The sequence below is a fragment of the Sus scrofa genome, chromosome X (assembly GCF_000003025.6).
Source record: "Sus scrofa isolate TJ Tabasco breed Duroc chromosome X, Sscrofa11.1, whole genome shotgun sequence".
NCBI classification, from domain to species: Eukaryota; Metazoa; Chordata; class Mammalia; order Artiodactyla; family Suidae; genus Sus; species Sus scrofa.
In genome coordinates this window covers 72,091,818-72,097,938 of record NC_010461.5, presented here as the reverse complement: position 1 = coordinate 72,097,938, position 6,121 = coordinate 72,091,818, and the positions used below count along the sequence as shown (strand labels likewise).

The 6,121-nt window shown below is 38.7% G+C and overlaps 1 pseudogene; it reads right to left on the bottom strand.

Moving 5' to 3' along the window:
- LOC100511235 lies at window positions 4,232-4,926 on the bottom strand (annotated as a pseudogene).

Genomic DNA, 6,121 nt, shown 5'->3' with positions numbered 1-6,121 from the left:
TCTTGGGCATCTATCCGGACAAAACTCTACCTAAAAGAGACACATGCACCCGCATGTTCATGGCAGCCCTATTCACAATAGCCACGACATGGAAACAACCCAAGTGTCCATCAACAGATGATTGGATTAGGAAGAGGTGGTATATAGACACAATGGAATACTACTCAGCCATAAAAAAGAATGACATAATGCCATTGGCAGCAACATGGATGGAACTAGAGACTCCCATACTGAGTGAAATGAGCCAGAAAAAGACAAATACCATATGATATCACTTATAACTGGAATCTAATATCCAGCACAAAGGAACATCTCCTCAGAAAAGAAAATCATGGACTTGGAGAAAAGACTTGTGGCTGCCTGATGGGAGGGGGAGGGAGTGGGAGGGATCAGGAGCTTGGGCTTATCAGATACAACTTAGAATAGATTTACAAGGAGATCCTGCTGAGTAGCATTGAGAACTTTGTCTAGATACTCATGTTGCAACAAAACAAAGGGTGGGGGAAAAACTGTAATTGTAATGTATACATGTAAGGATAACTTGATCCCCTTTCCGTACAGTGGGAAAATAAAAAAAATAAAAAAAAAGAAATCCATTTTGGATTAAAAAAAAAGGAAATTTCAAGCGAGAAAGTTCCCCTGTATTTATTCAATTTTCTTCTTTTTTTCTCTTGCTCATCCACCAAATCTATGCAAATTAGTATGTGGATATAGTATTTAACCGCACAGAGAAAACAGATGTAGGTGACATAAGACTTCTTCTTTTCCTTGCTTTGAAACCAGCTTAGTTTTCATTGTTTTCATACTTTCCTTATGTGAAATGGAGTCAGGAAAATAATTGATCCTCTACAAGAGTTGATGATTTTGGTCAAGTATGTAATTCATATTATTTAGTCGAAGTGTGTAGTCAAAAGCATAGCTATGTGTGTTTTTTTTAAAAAATATCCTTAGTAATATTCTCTTAATATCTTTCATTAACCTAAATTCTATACTGTTCTCTTGAGTTTCTTGGTTCGGTTCTATATCACTAGGATGCATCTGCTTAGTTTTGTCTCTATTTTTGAGGATACCAAATTCTATGTCTTATTTCTCTATGAAAGTTTTTTAAATGACAGTTGATTTGTTCCTATATCTACTCTAGTGTATACACCCTAACTGATCAGCTTCTTTTCTTTTTTCATCTTTCAATCTTGATGGTACTTCTTTTGGAAGAACTTTTGAGACACTGCAACTTTAGATTGCTCTGTGATTTCATAAGGACTTGGGTGTGTTTTTATAATTTCCTTTGTCATAGTCTGCTCAAATCAGTCCATTTCTTGCTCAAGTTTTTGTTCATAGAAGTCATCCCAGCACTGGGGATAAGGCCTGTCAAATATGTGTTTAAGTCAAGTAGACAGGCAGGATTGAAGTATAAAAGAAAGGGAGGCAAGAAAAAAAAGAATAAAGGGAGCAAGGAAGAAAAGAAGAAAGGAAGGAGGGAAGAAGGGAAAAGGAGAGAGGAAGTTAAAGAAAAATAGAAAGGAGGAGGGAAAGAAAAAAAGCATGACTCAGAGACCTATTGTATATCTGATGGGATGTGGGAAAAGATGGAACACAGGATGAGATGGATAGTTATGAGATTTTTAAGAATAAGAAAATTAGAGATATCAGGAATTGAGATGATTTACAATAGAAATCATACAATTTATTTTATACATGTTGAGTAAATATTTCATCTTAATTGATAAGTATGGATACAGATATTCATTTAATATAATGCATTATATTAAAACAAAAAAATTAAATACAGATGTCTGCTTTGCAATGGAACTCACTAATAAAGCAGTTTATAGAGAGTTAACCAATAGGGCCATATAGTAGTTTCTGGAATTCTCCTCCCCCTGTGGATGCACTAAATATATTGTTATACATAGAGCAATTCCCTCTGAAAAAAATCAGAAACTAGCTGAGTGATTCCTACACATTAATTAAACTAAAAAAATACCCACTTTGAAACAAGAAACACTTAAACTCACTTTCATCACAAACCCCACTCTTGGCATGACACCATAGAATTGGGACCCAGCTTCTCCATGGGAAAAGTAGAGTTTGGACCACACATCTACGTCCCCCACACTTGACTCCAATGCTCCAAAACACCTAGCTCTAAAAGCAAAAGTGCTTGCATCTAAGAGACCCACAAGACTATAGCAAATAAAAAAGCAGTTCTTTATAGGCATGGTAGCTCTGGCCACAGCTTTTCCCCAGGAATTGATGCAGAAGGAGCAGATGAAAACACCCATCTCCCAGGCTTTTCCTGAAAGGGATCTAACTGAATAATTTACTAGCTGCTGCTTGAGGGTCAAGCTTCTAATTTAGTACATGTCTAAGGGCTGGCTGTAAATCTCTCCAGAGACTGAGAAAGCCAGTGGACACTTTCCCAATCTTCTCCCTCTGGCCTGCTATAACAATAAAACCAAATCACCAGCATCTTCCTTGAGGAGCTTATATACACACTTGGCTCCCCAGTTTTGGTGGATGCCTCATGAGAGATGGGTCCCAAAGCACCTGGTTCCAGTAGCCAATGCGGCTTAAATTCATAAGTCCTACAGGACTGTAGAAAACAAAGGAGCAGTTCTTTTTTTAAAATTACATTTTTATAGAAAACTGCACTAAATGCTAAATGTCCACCTTTACAAAAAGCAAAGATAGTAATGGTAATTAACAGTAAAACAAAACATGTTTCTGATAGCCATTATTTTTCTGTTTGGAAATTATTTATTTATTTTTGCTTTTTTGGGCAGCACTTGTGGCATATCAAGTTTCCCAGGATAGGGGTCAAATCGGAGCTGTAGCTGCTGACCTATACCACAGCTCACAGCAACGCCAGATCTTAACCCACTGAGCAAGGCCAGGGATTGAATCTGCATCCTTATGGATACTAGTCAGATTTGTTAACCCCTGAGCCACTATGGGAACTCCTGGGATGGTTTTAAAGGTTTCTTTTTTTCCCCACAAAAACAGGAATGTACCTATACAAAAGGCTCAAAATAGGCTATCTTTTAAACAAAAAGACAGTTATGCACAAAAGACTGAATATAACACTTAACTAGTTGATACAAATCTAATAGGATTTTAAAAAATCAGTCACATTTAATAATACACCTTAAGTATTCTTGAATAAAATATCACCTGAAGAAAAAATGTTATCAATGTCTCAAAAAGTAGGTTTGTTCATAGACAATCTGACAAGTTACCATAAATAGTGTTTCCTGAGACATGTAAATGCAACATTATTTTTCTTGAACCATTTGTTTAACTTCAAGACTTTCCACTTAATAAAACAGCTGAAGATCTGAAACTGAAAAGACATATCTGAGTACAAACAGCTTGTGAAACTTAATATTTTTTGCATCATCAGAGGGTATTACTGAACTCAAAACCAACTTATCCCCCCATAGTATACAATGCAGTTGGGAGGGACTTCTCTGTACAGGAGCCTATATTGTCTTCAATCCTATTTTTGAGGTCGTCTTTCACAGGGAAACAGTTTTCTCCCCATTTTGTAGTACTTTCATTTTCTTATTAGCAAAAGAGGTAACTAGTCCTCATGAACCAAAGGGGCTAGAATCATAGGATAGGTATTTCTTCTTCGTGTTTTTTATTTTGATGTTTGGAACTCTTGATGCAATATTCTAGAGCAAGTTTTCAGGACCTGCTGTGCCCAACGAACTGATAAAGGAAAAAGATCTATTTATTCTTTGTAATTTGATGCTCAGATGAAAAATAACAAACTATAACAGAAGTTAGTAATTAATCAATCACATCCTAGTCTTTTTCAGTGCTTCTGTAAGCACTCCGCATCCTCAGTTTTCCCATGTTTTGGAGTCCAGCTCTTTTGTATCTTTTTGTTTTGTTTTGTTTTGGGTCACCCAATGGCATATGGAAGTTCCAGCCCAGGGAGCAGATCCAAACCACAGTTGCTACCTACACCACAGCTACAACAAGGCTGGATCCTTAATCCTCTGTGCCAGGCCAGGGATGGAACCTGCGTGGCAGTGCTCCAGAGATACCCCTGAACCTGTTTTACCACAGCAGGAACTCCTCATAATTTTAACATTGCAATGACAATGATGTGTAGGTCCAGAATCATTTAAAAACACTGTCACATTCTTTTTCTCTTGGTCTATCTATTTTTCACTATCTCTTGGTCCCTGGTGCATCTGAAATGATTACTTTTCATCATTCTCTGCTATTGCTGGTTCGGGTGCTGTCGATGGTCCTCATGTTTTGTGGGCTGGTTTGGAGAGGGGGCTTGGGAAGAGGAGTTTTGTAGGGAAGTTGTGGGTCACTGGGATCCCTCCAGAAATGGTCCATTCTGTGGGCTGCAGGAAGTTGTCCCGGAGCCCCATCCAATATGCCTGGTGGGTATCTATGCGTGGTACCATTGAGCTCTGAATGAATTGCCTGCTGATATATTACTGACAGGGAGTGATTGTGACAAAGCATCCCTTGTTCATACAGTTTCTTAAGATTTCTGAGATGTGACCTGTGATTGCCCAGTGATTCTACTGAGGCTTGCTTACTATACTAGACAGTGTGAAGTGTACAAACGAGATTCAATGCATCCTTTAAGGGACATTGAGCAAAACTGAAAGGCTCTGATTCATGCACATTGAAGGCCACTGGTCATATCCTACCTTCCTCAAAGGCTTGGGCTAAGGCTTTCTCATCCACAAGTCCATGGTGGGCCGCATGCACTAGAAATGTTCTGTGCTTCATCTGTTTTATAGTATAGTGTAGTAAAGTCATTGATGAGGTGGTGGTTATGTTCATTGTGATTACAGTGCAAGGGGAAACAGCACCTTGATACAGTAACTCCTGCAGGGTGTAGAACCTCTGCATGCCCAGGGACTGCTACATCTCATCTGGCAAGTAAAGTGTCATAAAAAAGTTCCCTTGTGGTACAGTGGGTTAAGGATCTAAAGTTTTCAGTGCAGCAGCTTGGGTTGCTGCTGTGGCAAGTGTTGATCCCCGGCCTAGGGGACTTCCACCTGCTTCAGGTGAGGCCAAACAAAGAAACAAACAACAACAAAGCACTGAATCTAAAGGCCTTGGCTCAAACAGCAAGAAGCCCAGCATCTCTTCACCCATGCAGGGTGCTCCAGAGGCAGCATCCTGGATCTGCTCTGAACAGATGCTCTGTGTTCCAGGTACCTTCCCATAGTGCCCAGTATAGCCACATGCCAGTGCACATTGAGGATGTGGTAGATGGTGGAACCAGCTGTCTCTTCTACTGCCATGGATGGGATGTTGCACATAGCAATCCCAAGTTCCCTGGCAGCCTTGATTTCTACAGTGCTGTAGCTGCTTTCTGCACACTCAGGGCCTTGAACTTCTCCAGGTCCTCCCTGGTGAGGGCAGTGGTGTGGTAGCTCATAGCACCAACAGCCTTATGTAAAACCATGGAGATGTCAATGCTGAAGGACCTAGCCACTGTGTCCTGCGAAGCACAGCAAAAAAGAAAAACTATCAAGAATACGTAGCTTGAGTTCCCTGGTGGCCTAATGGTTAGGGATCTGGTATTGTCACTGCTGTGACTCTGGTCACTAATGTGGAATTGGTTGAATACCTGACCCAAGAACTTCCACATGCTGTAGGGGTGGCCAAGAATACCTGGCAAAGATATTTTCAGACAAACAAAAGCTAAAGGTGTTGATCACCAATAGTCTGGCCTTATAATAAATATTAAAGAAAGTTCTTTAAGCTGAAACAAAAGAATGCTAATTAGTAACAGAAAAACATATGGAAGTATAAAATAGACTGGTAAAGGGAAATATACAGTTAAATTTAGAATTCTCTTATTGATTGTTGGTAAATGATTGATAACTAAGATTAAAAGATAAAAGTATTAAAATTATTATAAATGCAGTAATTTTTTAATAGATACACAATGTAAAAATATGTCAATTGTGACATAAAAATATAAAAAATGTAAGAGGGCATTTCAAAGTGTAGAGTTTTTGTGCTTGGAGTAAAGTGGTTATTAGATTAAAATAATGTGTTATGAATATCAGATGTTTTATGTAAGCCGCATGGTATACATAAAGAAAAAAAAAACCTATAGTAGTCACCCAAAAGA